Source organism: Arachis stenosperma, chromosome 9 (genome assembly GCF_014773155.1).
Source record: "Arachis stenosperma cultivar V10309 chromosome 9, arast.V10309.gnm1.PFL2, whole genome shotgun sequence".
Lineage (NCBI taxonomy): Eukaryota > Viridiplantae > Streptophyta > Magnoliopsida > Fabales > Fabaceae > Arachis > Arachis stenosperma.
In genome coordinates this window covers 30841154-30854940 of record NC_080385.1, presented here as the reverse complement: position 1 = coordinate 30854940, position 13787 = coordinate 30841154, and the positions used below count along the sequence as shown (strand labels likewise).

Here is a 13787-nt window from a genome sequence, read left to right as displayed (position 1 = left end):
TTTTATTCTCTAAATTATTAAAAAATTAAAAGAATTTATTTTCGATAATCATGACCTAAATATTGTTAAAATAAATTAAAATCATTATTTACCCTAAACTTTTTTATTTATTTCGCCTAAATTTATAATCTATACGGTGTATAATAGAATATAAAAAAGGTTTGCACATAATTTTATAATTTTTTTATTTTAAAAACTTAAATTTAAAATCTTGTAATTAAGTTATAAATAATTTATTATCATATTTGATTATATTTTTATTATTTGTATATATATTTAATGAATAAATATCTAAAATGGTCCATAAATTTTAAATCACTATTCAATTTAGTTTTTTAATTTAATAAATGGTCAAACAAATTTTTGAAACTCCAAATCGTGCATCTTCATTCGTCCTTTAAAAAAGTATCGTCTAAACGTCGATAATGTAAAACGTGAAATGTCAGGGTGAACATTCCATAAAATAACGCCGTTGAAAGAGGAATACTCTAAACATGTGAAAACAACGTCGTTTCAACATCTTCTCCTCTTCGAATAAATTATTTGCATTAATCCCTCCCTCCCCCTCCCCCCCCTCTCAACATTCCCACCAAAAACCTCAAAGATATATTTTCTTTTTCTTTGTTCGTTCATTCTTCGATTCTTCTCATTCATATTTTTTTGCCGGCGATCATCCTTGGAATCTACTTTCTCCAACTAGTAAAGGACTTAACGACGAAGCATCACCTTCACACACTGCCTACGGCGAAAGATAAGGGTTTATGTTGATGCTTCTCTTCCATTTTTTGTATTTCGTTGAGGGTTCTTGGTACTTATGTGTAAATGAGTAAGTTAGAATGTTATCGTTGTATGTGTAAAAGAGTAGTTTAGAATGTTGTCGTTGTTAGTGGCGTAAATATTAGGGGTTAGGATTTCTAATATAAACTTTCTAACCACTATATCATACTGTGGTTTAAATTATAGTCATTAGGAAGTAAATATGTGTTCTTGTAGCTTATTTTTTTGTAACATTGTAACTGTTCATACCTTGATCCAACACTAGTGCGCAGGTCCAAGTAAACTAAAAAGGCTCAATCCTAATATTGGCCTTCACTACCTACCGACCTCCCTAGAAGAGGTCGGATTCGACACAGACTCCTCCTCGAAGAAGTCAGGCTCGAAAGATAGCTGGCAGATAACACTTATTCTAATAAGTAACTCCCTCTAAAATCTCACACCCCACTTTCAGGAGCCATATCTCAACTACCCTAAGATAAAGGAACGGTTATCCACCCTGAAAAGTGGAACTACTCCAACGTGGTTATTGGATCACCACTATAAATACACTGACACCCCTCAGGTATCACTAAGTTCCAATACTCTCAAACCTGCTAAATCCTTTGCTGACTTAGGCATCGGAGTGTCTTTGCAGGTACCATGGTGCACGAAATTGTGATCATCAATGGCGCCATCAACATGGTACGCTCAATTGCAATCTCAACTCTTTATCACAACTTCGCACAACTAACCAGCAAGTGCACTGGGTCGTCCAAGTAATAAACCTTACGCGAGTAAGGGTCGATCCCACAGAGATTGTTGGTATGAAGAAAGTTATGGTCATCTTGTAAATCTCAGTCAGGCAGATTCAAATGGTTATGGATGATATATGAATAAAGCATAAAATAAAGATAGAGATACTTATGTAATTCATTGGTGAGAATTTCAGATAAGCGTATGGAGGTGCTTTGTCCCTTCCGTCTCTCTGCTTTCCTACTGTCTTCATCCAATCCTTCTTACTCCTCTCCATGGCAAGCTGTATGTTGGGCATCACCGTTGTCAGTGGCTACAGTCCCGTCCTCTCAGTGAAAATGTTCAACGCGCTCTGTCACAGCACGGCTAATCATCTGTCGGTTCTCAATCAGGTTGGAATAGAATCCATTGATTCTTTTGCGTCTGTCACTAACGCCCAGCCTTCAAGAGTTTGAAGCTCGTCACAGTCATTCAATCATTGAACCCTACTCAGAATACCACAGACAAGGTTTAGACCTTCCGGATTCTCTTGAATGCCGCCATCAATTCTAGCTTATACCACGAAGATTCCGATTAAGGGATCCAAGAGATAAACATTCAAGCCTTGTTTGCTTGTAGAACGGGAGTGGTTGTCAGGCACGCGTTCATAAGTGAGAATGATGATGGGCGTCACATAATCATCACATTCATCAAGTTCTTGAGTGCGAATGAATATCTTAGAATAAGAATAAGCTGAATTGAATAGAAGAACAATAGTAATTGCATTAATACTCGAGGTACAGCAGAGCTCCACACCTTAATCTATGGTGTGTAGAAACTCCACCGTTGAAAATACATAAGAACAAGGTCTAGGCATGGCCGTGAGGCCAGCCCCATGATCTAAGATAGCATAAAACTACTCAAAGATAGCTACCCAGATGAAAATACAATAGTAAAAGGTCCTATATGTAGAGAACTAGTAGCTTAGGGTTTACAAAGATGAGTAAATGACATAAAAATCCACTTCCGGGCCCACTTGGTGTGTGCTTGGGCTGAGCATTGAAGCTTTCATGTGTAGAGACTTTTCTTGGAGTTAAACGTTAGCTTTTGTGCCAGTTTGGGCGTTTAACTCCCATTCTTGTGCCAGTTCCGGCGTTAAACGCTAGAATTCATGAGCTGACTTAGAACGCCTATTTGGGCCATCAAATCTCGAACAAAGTATGAACTATTATACATTGATGGAAAGCCCATGATGTCTACTTTCTAACGCAGTTGAGAGCGCGCCAATTGGGCTTCTGTAGCTCTGGAAAATCCACTTTGAGTGCAGAGAGGTCAGAATCCAACAGCATTTGCAGTCCTTTTCAGCCTCTGAATCAGATTTTTGCTCAGGTCCCTCAATTTCTGCCAGAAAATACCTGAAATCACAGAAAAACACACAAACTCATAGTAAAGTCCAGAAAAGTGAATTTTAACTAAAAACTAATAAAAATATAATAAAAACTAACTAAAACATACTAAAAACATACTAAAAACAATGCCAAAAAGCGTATCAATTATCCGCTCATCACAACACCAAACTTAAATTGTTGCTTGCACCCAAGCAACTGAAAATCAAATAAGATAAAAAAGAAGAGAATATGCAATGAATTCCAAAAATATCTATGAAGATCAGTATTAATTAGATGAGCGGGGCTTTTAGCTTTTTGCCTCTGAACAGTTTTGGCATCTCACTTTATCCTTTGAAATTTAGAATGATTGTCTTCTATAGGAACTCAGAATCCAGATAGTATTATTGATTCTCCTAGTTAAGTTTGATGATTCTTGAACACAGCTACTTTATGAGTCTTTGCCGTGGCCTAAAGCACTCTGTCTTCCAGTATTACCACCGGATACATACATGCCACAGACACATAACTGGGTGAACCTTTTCAGATTGTGACTCAGCTTTGCTAGAGTCCCCAATTAGAGGTGTCCAGGGTTCTTAAGCACACTCTTTTTGCCTTGGATCATGACTTTATTTTTTTCTTTTTCTTTTCGGTTTTTTTTTTGCTATCCACTGCTTTTTCTTGCTTCAAGAATCATTTTTATGATTTTTCAGATCCTCAGTAACATGTCTCCTTTTTCATCATTCTTTCAAGAGCCAACATTCATGAACAACAAATTCAAAAGACATATGCACTGTTCAACCATATATTCAGAAAACAAAAGTATTGCCACCACATCAAAATAATTAATCTGTTATAAAATTCAAAATTCATGCAATTCTTCCCTTTTTCAATTAAGAACATTTTTCATTTAAGAAAGGTGATGGATTCATAGGACATTCATAACTTTAAGGTATAGACACTAAGACACTAATGATCATAAGACATAAACATAGATGAACATAAGCATGAAAATTCGAAAAAAAAAACAGAAAAATAAAGAACAAGGAGATTAAAGAACGGGTCCACCTTAGTGATGGCGGCTTGTTCTTCCTCTTGAAGATCTTATGGAGTGCTTGAGCTCCTCAATGTCTTTTCCTTGCCTTTGTTGCTCCTCTCTCATGATTCTTTGATCTTCTCTAATTTCATGGAGGAAGATGGAATGTTCTTGGTGCTCCACCCTTAGTTGTCCCATGTTGGAACTCAATTCTCCTAGGGAGGTGTTGATTTGCTCCCAATAGTTTTGAGGAGGAAAGTGCATCCCTTGAGGCATCTCAAAAATTTCATGATGAGGAATTTCTTCATGTCCATAAGTGGGATCTCTTGTTTGCTCCATCCTCTTCTTAGTGATGGGCTTGTCCTCATCAATGAGGATGTCTCCCTCTATGTTAATTCCAACTGAATTACAGAGGTGACAAATGAGATGAGGGAAGGCTAACCTTGCCAAAGTAGAGGACTTGTCCGCCACCTTATAAAGTTCTTGGGATATAACCTCATGAACTTCTACTTCCTCTCCAATCATGATGCTATGAATCATGATAGCCCGGTCTATAGTAGCTTCGGACCGGTTACTAGTGGGAATGATTGAGCGTCGGATAAACTCCAACCAACCCCTAGCCACGGGCTTGAGGTCATGCCTTCTCAGTTGAACCGGTTTCCCTCTTGAATCTCTCTTCCATTGAGCGCCCTCTTCACAAATGTCTATAAGGACTTGGTCCAACCTTTGATCAAAGTTGACCCTTCTAGTGTAGGGGTGTTCATCTCCTTGCATCATGGGCAAGTTGAATGCCAACCTTATATTTTTCGGACTAAAATCTAAGCATTTCCCCCGAACCATTGTAAGCCAATTCTTTGGGTCCGGGTTCACACTTTGATCATGGTTCTTAGTGATCCATGCATTGGCATAGAACTCTTGAACCATTAAGATTCCGACTTGTTGAATGGGGTTGGTAAGAACTTCCCAACCTCTTCTTCGGATCTCATGTCAGATCTCCGGATATTCACTCTTTTTGAGTTTGAAAGGGACCTCGGGGATCACCTTCTTCATGGCCACAACTTCATAGAAGTGGTCTTGATGCACCCTTGAGATGAATCTCTCCATCTCCCATGACTTGGAGGTGGAATCTTTTGCCTTCCCTTTCCTCTTTCTAGAGGTTTCTCCGGCCTTAGGTGCCATAAATGGTTATGAAAAAACAAAAAGCAATGCTTTTACCACACCAAACTTAGAAGGTTTGCTCGTCCTCGAGCAAAAAAAGAAAGAAGATAGTAGAAGAAGAAGAAATGGAGGAGATGGAGGAGGCTTTGTGGTTCGGCCAAGGGGGAGAAGTAGTGTTTAGGTTGTGTGAAAATGAAAGAGTGAAGATGGGTTTATATAGGGGTGGAGAGAGGGGTAGGGTTCGGCCATTATGGGTGGGTTTGGGAGGGAAAGTGGTTTGAATTTGAATGGTGAAGTAGGTGGGGTTTTATGAAGGATGGATGTGAGTGGTGAAGAGAATAGTGGGATTTGATAGGTGAGGAGTTTTTGGGGAAGAGGTGTTGAGGTGATTGGTGAATGGGTGAAGAAGAGAGAGAGTGGTGGGGTAGGTGGGGATCTTGTGGGGTCCACAGATCCTGAGGTGTCAAGGAAAATTCATCCCTGCACCAAGTGGCGAGCAAAAAATGCTCTTTATGCCAATTCTGGCGTTAAACGCCGGGCTGGTGCCCATTTTTAGCGTTTAACGCCAGCTTCTTGCCCTTTCCTGGCGTTTAACGCCAGTCTGGTGCCCCTTTCTGGCGTTAAACGCCCATTTGCTGCCCTTACTGGCGTTTAAACGCCAGCAAGGTTTTCCTCCAGGGTGTGCTATTTTTCTTTCTGTTTTTCATTATGTTTTTACTTTTTCAATTGATTTTGTGACTTTCCATGATCATCAACCTACAGAAAACATAAAATAACAAAGGAAAATAGATAAATATAACATTGGGTTGCCTCCCAACAAGCGCTTCTTTAATGTCAGTAGCTTGACAGTGGGCTCTCATGGAACCTCACAGATACTCAAAGCAATGTTGGAACCTCCCAACACCAAACTTAGAGTTTGAATGTGGGGGTTCAACACCAAACTTAGAAGTTGGTTGTGGCCTCCCAACACCAAACTTAGAGTTTGACTGTGGGGGCTCTGTTTGACTCTGTTTTGAGAGAAGCTCTTCATGCTTCCTCTCCATGGTTACAGAGGGATATCCTTGAGCCTTAAACACAAAGGATTCTTCATTCACTTGAATGATCAATTCTCCTCTGTCAACATCAATCACAGCCTTTGTTGTGGCTAGGAAGGGCCTTCCAAGGATGATGGATTCATCCATGCACTTCCCAGTCTCTAGGACTATGAAATCAGCAGGGATGTAATGGTCTTCAACCTTCACCAGAACATCCTCTACAAGTCCATAAGCTTGTTTTCTTGAGTTGTCTGCCATCTCTAGTGAGATTCTTGCAGCTTGTACCTCAAAGATCCCTAGGTTCTCCATTACAGAGAGAGGCATGAGGTTTATACTTGACCCTAAGTCAGACAGAGCCTTCTTAAAGGTCATGGTGCCTATGGTACAAGGTATTGAGAACTTTCCAGGATCCTGTCTCTTTTGAGGTAATCTCTGCCTAGACAAGTCATCTAGTTCTTTGGTGAGCAAAGGGGGTTCATCCTCCCAAGTCTCATAACAAATAACTTGTCATTTAGCTTCATGATTGCTCCAAGGTACTTGGCAACTTGCTCTTCAGTGACATCTTCATCCTCTTCAGAGGAAGAATACTCATCAGAGCTCATGAATGGCAGTAGTAAATCCAATGGAATCTCTATGGTCCCAGTGTGAGCCTCAGATTCCCATGGTTCCTCATTAGAGAACTCATTGGAGGCCAGTGGACGTCCATTGAAGTCTTCCTCAATTGCGATCACTGCCTCTTCCTCCTCTCCAAGTTCGGCCATGTGGGTCATGTTAATGGCCTTGCATTCTCCTTTTGGATTCTCTTCTGTATTGCTTGGAAGAGTACTAGGAGGGAGTTCAGTAATTTTCTTACTCAGCTGTCTAGTGGACGAAATTGTGATCACATGCTCTTTGTACTTGTATGAAATTTAATAATTGGCTCTATTTGAATTCACAACTCCGTTCAACTAACCAGCAAGTGTACTGGGTCGTCCAAGTAATAAACCTTACGCGAGTAAGGGTCGATCCCACAGAGATTGTTGGTATGAAGCAAGCTATGGTCACCTTGTAAATCTCAGTTAGGCAGATTAAATTGGTTTATGGATTTTCGAATAATTGATAATAAATAGAAAATAAAAAAGGGATAGAAATACTTATATAAATCAAGAGTGGGAATTTCAGATAGGCGTATGGAGATGCTATGCTCCTCTTGAATCTCTACTTTCTCATTGCTTCCATCCAATCCTTCTTACTCCTTTCCATGGCAAGCTGTATGTAGGGCATCACCATCATCAATGGCTACTTTCAATCCTCTCGGGAAAATGGTCCTATGCGCTGTCACTGCACGGCTAATCGTCTAGAGGCATCACCCTTGCTGATGGCTACATCCCATCCTCTCAGTGAAAATGGTCCAAATGCTCTGTCACAGCACGGCTAATCATCTGTCGGTTCTCAATCAGGTTGGAGTAGAATCCATTGATTCTTTTGCGTTTGTCATCACGCCCAGCCTTCAGGAGTTTGAAGCTCGTCACAGTCATTCAATCCCGGAATCCTACTCGGAATACCACAGACAAGGTTAGACTTTCCGGATCCCCATGAATGCCGCCATCTATCTAGCTTATACCACGAAGATTCTGTTGGGGAATCTAAGAGATATGCACCCGGCCTAAGGTAGAACGGAAGTGGTTGTCAATCACGCGCGTTCATAGGTGAGAATGATGATGAGTGTCACGGATCATCATATTCAACAAAGTTAAGTGTAGCGTATATCTTGGAATAAGAATAAAAGAGAATTGAATAGAAAGTAATAGTAATTGTATTGAAACTTGAGGTACAGCAGAGCTCCACACCCTTAATCTATGGTGTGCAGAAACTCCACCGTTGAAAATACATAAGTGAAAGGTTCAGGCATGGCCAAATGGCCAGCCCCCCTAAACGTGATCAATAGCCTCTTAAGATGAAGAATAAAACAAAACTGAGACCAAAGATGAAACGTGGTCAAAAGACGTCTAATACACTAGTTAAATGTTCTATTTATAATAAACTAGCTCCTAGGGTTTACATGAGTAAGTAATTGATGCACAAATCCACTTCCGGGGCCCACTTGGTGTATGTTTGGGCTGAGCTTGATCTATCCACGAGCTGAGGCTTCTCTTGGAGTTGAACTCCAAGTTATAACGTGTTTTGGGCGTTCAACTCCGGATCATGACGTTTTTCTGGCGTTTAACTCCAGACAGCTGCATGTACTTGGCGTTCAACGCCAAGTTACATCGTCAATTTCCGAATAAAGTGTGGATTATTATATATTGCTGGAAAGATCTGGATGTCTACTTTCCAACGCCGTTGAGAGCGTGCCAATTGGAGTTCTGTAGCTCCAGAAAATCCATTTCGAGTGCAGGGAGGTCAGATTCCAACAGCATCAGCAGTACTTTTGTCAGCCTTTTTCAGAGTTTTGCTCAAGTCCCTCAATTTCAGCCAGAAATTACCTGAAATCACAGAAAAATACACAAACTCATAGTAAAGTCCAGAAATGTGAATTTAACATAAAAACTAATGAAAACATCCCTAAAAGTAGCTTGAACTTACTAAAAACTACCTAAAAACAATGCCAAAAAGCGTATAAATTATCCGCTCATCACAACACCAAACTTAAATTGTTGCTTGTCCCCAAGCAACTGAAAATCAATTAGGATAAAAAGAAGAGAATATACTCTAAATTCCAGAATATCAATGAATATTAATTATAATTAGATGAGCGGGACTTGTAGCTTTTTGCTTCTGAATAGTTTTGGCATCTCACTTTTTTCCTTTGAAGTTCTGAATGATTGGCTTCTCTAGGAACTTAGAATTTCGGATAGTGTTATTGATTCTCCTAGTTAAGTATGTTGATTCTTGAACACAGCTACTTATGAGTCTTGGCCGTGGCCCTAAGCACTTTGTTTTCCAGTATTACCACCGGATACATAAATGCCACAAACACATAACTGGGTGAACCTTTTCAGATTGTGACTCAGCTTTGCTAGAGTCCCCAGTTAGAGGTGTCCAGAGCTCTTAAGCACACTCTTTTTGCTTTGGATCATGACTTTAACCACTCAGTCTCAAGCTTTTCACTTGGACCTGCATGACACAAGCACATGGTTAGGGACATCTTGGTTTAGCCGCTTAGGCCTGGATTTTATTTCCTTGGGCCCTCCTATCCATTAATGCTCAAAGCCTTGGATCCTTTTTACCCTTGCCTTTTGGTTTTAAGGGCTATTGGCTTTTTCTGCTTGCTTCTTCTTTTTCTTTGCTATTTTTTTTTCGCCAATATTTTTTTTCTATTTTTTTTCCGCAAGCTTTTGTTTTTCACTGCTTTTTCTTGCTTCAAGAATCAATTTCATGATTTTTCAGATCATCAATAACATTTCTCTTTGTTCATCATTCTTTCAAGAGCCAACAATTTTAACATTCATAAACAACAAGATCAAAAATATGCACTGTTCAAGCATTCATTCAGAAAACAAAAAGTATTGTCACCACATCAATATAATTAAATTAAATTCAAGGATAAATTCGAAATTCATGTACTTCTTGTTCTTTTGAATTAAAACATTTTTCATTTAAGAGAGGTGAAGGATTAATGGAATTTATTCATAGCTTTAAGACATAGTTACTACATACTAATGATCATGAAGTAAAGACACAAAACATAGATAAACACAACATTAAAAACCGAAAACAGAAAGAAATAAAGAACAAGGAATGAATCCACCTTTAGTGGCGTCTTCTTCTTGAAGGACCAATGATGTTCTTAAGCTCTTCTATGTCCCTTCCTTGCCTTTGTTGCTCCTCCCTCATTGCTCTTTGATCTTCTCTTATTTCATGGAGAATGATGGAGTGCTCATGATGTTCCACCCTTAATTGTTCCACATTGTGGCTCAAATCTTCTAAGGAGGTGTTTGAGTTGTTCCCAATAGTTGTTGGGAGGAAAGTGCATCCCTTGAGGCATCTCAGGGATTTCTTGATGATGAGCTTCCTCATGCATCTCTTGAAAACCGTGAAGGGTCTCTCTTGCTTGCTCCATCCTTTTCTTGGTGATGGGCTTATCCTCTTCAATGAGGATGTCTCCTTCTATGATAACTCCAGTTGAGTAACATAGATGGCAAATAAGGTGAGGAAAAGCTAGCCGTGCCATATTGGAGGGCTTGTCGGCTATTTTGTAGATTTCATTGGAGATGACCTCATGAACTTCTACTTCCTCTCCAATCATGATGCCATGAATCATGATGGCCTGATCCACAGTAACTTCAGATCGGTTGCTTGTAGGAATGATGGAGCGTTGAATGAACTCCAACCATCCTCTAGCCACAGGCTTGAGGTCCAGTCTTCTTAGTTGGACTGGCTTGCCTTTGGAGTCTCTCTTCCATTGAGCTCCTTCCACACATATGTCCATAAGAACTTGGTCCAACCTTTGATTAAAGTTGACCCTTCTAGTGTAGGGGCGTTCATCTACTTGCATCATGGGCAAGTGAAACGCCAACCTCACATTTTCCGGACTAAAATCTAAATATTTCCCCCGAACCATTGTGAGATAATTCTTTAGATTCGGGTTCATACTTTGATCATGGTTCCTAGTGATCCATGCATTGGCATAGAACTCTTGAACCATTAAGATTCCGACTTATTGCATGGGGTTGGTTAGGACTTCCCAACCTCTTCTTCGGATTTCATGTCGGATCTCCGGATACTCATTTTTCTTGAGCTTGAAAGGGACCTCAAGGATCACCTTCTTCTTTGCCACAACATCATAGAAGTGGTCTTGATGGCTCTTGGAGATGAATATTTCCATCTCCCATGACTCGGAGGTGGAAGCTTTTGTCTTCCCTTTTCCTTTTCTAGAGGATACTCCGGCCTTAGGTGCCATTGATGGTAATGGAAAAACAAAAAGCTTATGCTTTTACCACACCAAACTTAAAATATTGCTCGTCCTCGAGCAAGAGAAGAAAGAAGAGAAGAAGAAGAAGAAGAGAAGATGGTAGAGGGGGAGAGATGTAGGTTCGGCCAAGTGGAAGAAGAGGGATTTGTGTTGTGTGAAAATGAAGTAGAATGGAAGGGTATTTATAGGGAGAGTGGGGAGTGTATGTTCGGCCATTTAGGGTGGGAATGGGTGGGAAAATGGTTTTGAATTTTGAAGGTAGGTGGGATTTATGGGGAAGAGTGGATAGATGTGAGTGGTGAAGGGGGTGATTGGGAAGAGGAATTGAGGTGATTGGTGAAGAGTGTTGGGAAGTGTGACATGGGGAAGAGTAATCACAAAAACTAGGATTAGGAGGTAAGGTGGGAATATGGTAGGTGGGGATCCTGTGGGGTCCACAGATCCTGAGGTGATCCTGTGGGGTCCACAGGTCCTGAGGTGTCAAGGAATTCCATCCCTGCACGAAATAGGCATGTAAAATGCCTTTGTATACCATTCTGGCGTTTAAACGCCGTGTGGTGCACATTCTGGGCGTTCAACGCCCATGTAAAGCATGTTTCTGGTGTTGAACGCCAGTTTTATGCTTGTTACTAGCGTTCAGCGCCAGCTTTTCTTCTCTAGGCACATTTCTGGCGTTCAGTGCCAGAATGTTGCTTGTTTCTGGCGTTCAGCGCCAGAATGATGCTCTGTTTTGGCGTTGAACGCCGGCCAGATGCATCTTACGGGCGTTGAACGCCAGCCTGTGCGTCCTCCAGGGTGAAAATTTTTTTCTTCTGCTGTTTTTGATTCTGTTTTTAATTTTTATGATTTTTTCGTGACTCTTCATGATCATGTACCTAATAAAACACAAAATAAAAATAAAATAGAATAAAATAAAAATTAGATAAATAAAATTGGGTTGCCTCCCAACAAGCGCTTTTTTAATGTCAATAGCTTGACAGTGGCTCTCATGGAGCCACAAGGTGATCAGGTCAATGTTGTGTAGTCCCAACACCAAACTTAGAGTTTGGATATGGGGTTTTAACACCAAACTTAGAGTTTTGTTGTGGCCTCCCAACACCAAACTTAGAGTTTGACTGTGGGGGCTCTTCTTGACTCTGAATTGAGAGAAGCTCTTCATGCTTACTCTCTTTTGTCACAGAGAGGTGGCCATGTGCCTTAAACACAAGGTAGTCCCCATTCAAGTGAAGGACTAATTCGCCTCTGTTGACATCTATCACAGCTCCTGCTGTGGCTAGGAAAGGTCTTCCAAGGATGATGCAATCATCCTCTTCCTTCCTAGTGTCTAAGATTATGAAATCAGCAGGGATGTAAAGGCCTTCAACCTTTACTAACACGTCCTCTACTATTCCATAAGCTTGTCTCAATGACTTATCTGCCAATTGTAATGAGAACAAGGCAGGTTGTACCTCAATGATCCCCTACTTCTCCATTACAGAGAGTGGCATAAGATTTATCCCTGACCCTAGATCACACAGAGCTTTTGCAAAGGTCATGGTGCCTATGGTACAAGGTATCAAAAACTTGCCAGGATCTTGTTTCTTTTGAGGTAGAATTTGCTGAATCCAGGTATCCAGTTCACTAATGAGCAAGTGAGGTTCACTTTCCCAAGTCTCATTACCAAACAACTTGGCGTTCAGCTTCATGATAGCTCCTAAATATTGAGCAACTTGCTCTTCAGTAACATCTTCATCCTCTTCAGAGGAAGAATAGTCTTCAGAGTTCATGAATGGCAGAAGGAGATTTAATGGAATCTCTATGGTCTCTATATGAGCCTCAGATTTCTTTGGATCCTTAATAGGAAACTCCTTCTTGCTTGAGGGACGTCCCAGGAGGTCTTCCTCACTAGGATTTTCGTCCTCCTCCTCCCTTGTGCATTCGGCCATATTGACTATATCAATGGCCTTGCACTCTCCTTTTGGATTCTCTTCTGTATTGCTTGGGAGAATACTGGGAGGAGTTTCAATGACTTTCTTACTCAGCTGGCCCACTTGTGCCTCCAGATTTCTAATGGAGGATCTTGTTTCACTCATGAAACTGAAAGTGGTATTTGACAGATCAGAGACTATATTGGCTAAATTAGAAGTGTTTTGTTCAGAATTCTCTGTCTGTTGCTGAGAAGATGATGGAAAAGGCTTGCTATTGCCCAGCCTATTACGTCCACCATTGTTAAAGCCTTGTTGAGGCTTTTGTTGATCCTTCCATGAGAAATTTGGATGATTTCTCCATGATGAGTTATAGGTGTTTCCATAAGGTTCACCCATGTAATTAACCTCTGCCATGGCAGGGTTCTCAGGATCATAAGCTTCTTCAGAAGCTGCCTCTCTAGTACTGTTGGATGCATGTTGCCATCCATTCAGATTTTGAGAGATCATGTTGACCTGTTGAGTCAACACTTTGTTCTGAGCCAATATGGCATTCAGAGCATCAATTTCAAGAACTCCTTTCTTTTGAGGTATCCCATTATTCACGGAATTCCTCTCAGAAGTGTACATGAACTGGTTATTTGCAACCATGTCAATGAGTTCTTGAGCCTCTTCAGGCGTTTTCTTCAGGTGAATAGATCCACCTGCAGAATGGTCCAATGACATTTTCAAAAATTCAGATCGACCATAATAGAATATATCTAATATGGTCCATTCTGAAAACATGTCAGGTGGACATCTTTTGGTCAGCTGCTTGTATCTTTCCCAAGCTTCATAGAGGGATTCACCATCTTTTTGTTTGAAGGTTTGAACATCCACTCTCAGCTT

At 40.5% G+C, this 13787-nt stretch overlaps 1 non-coding gene across 1 annotated transcript; it reads left to right on the top strand.

The window, feature by feature from the left end:
* The first annotated feature begins 13683 nt into the window (after nucleotides 1-13683).
* LOC130952823 (small nucleolar RNA R71) lies at nucleotides 13684-13787 on the top strand. Its single transcript, XR_009074998.1, has one exon. It is a non-coding gene; the product is annotated as a small nucleolar RNA R71 (small nucleolar RNA).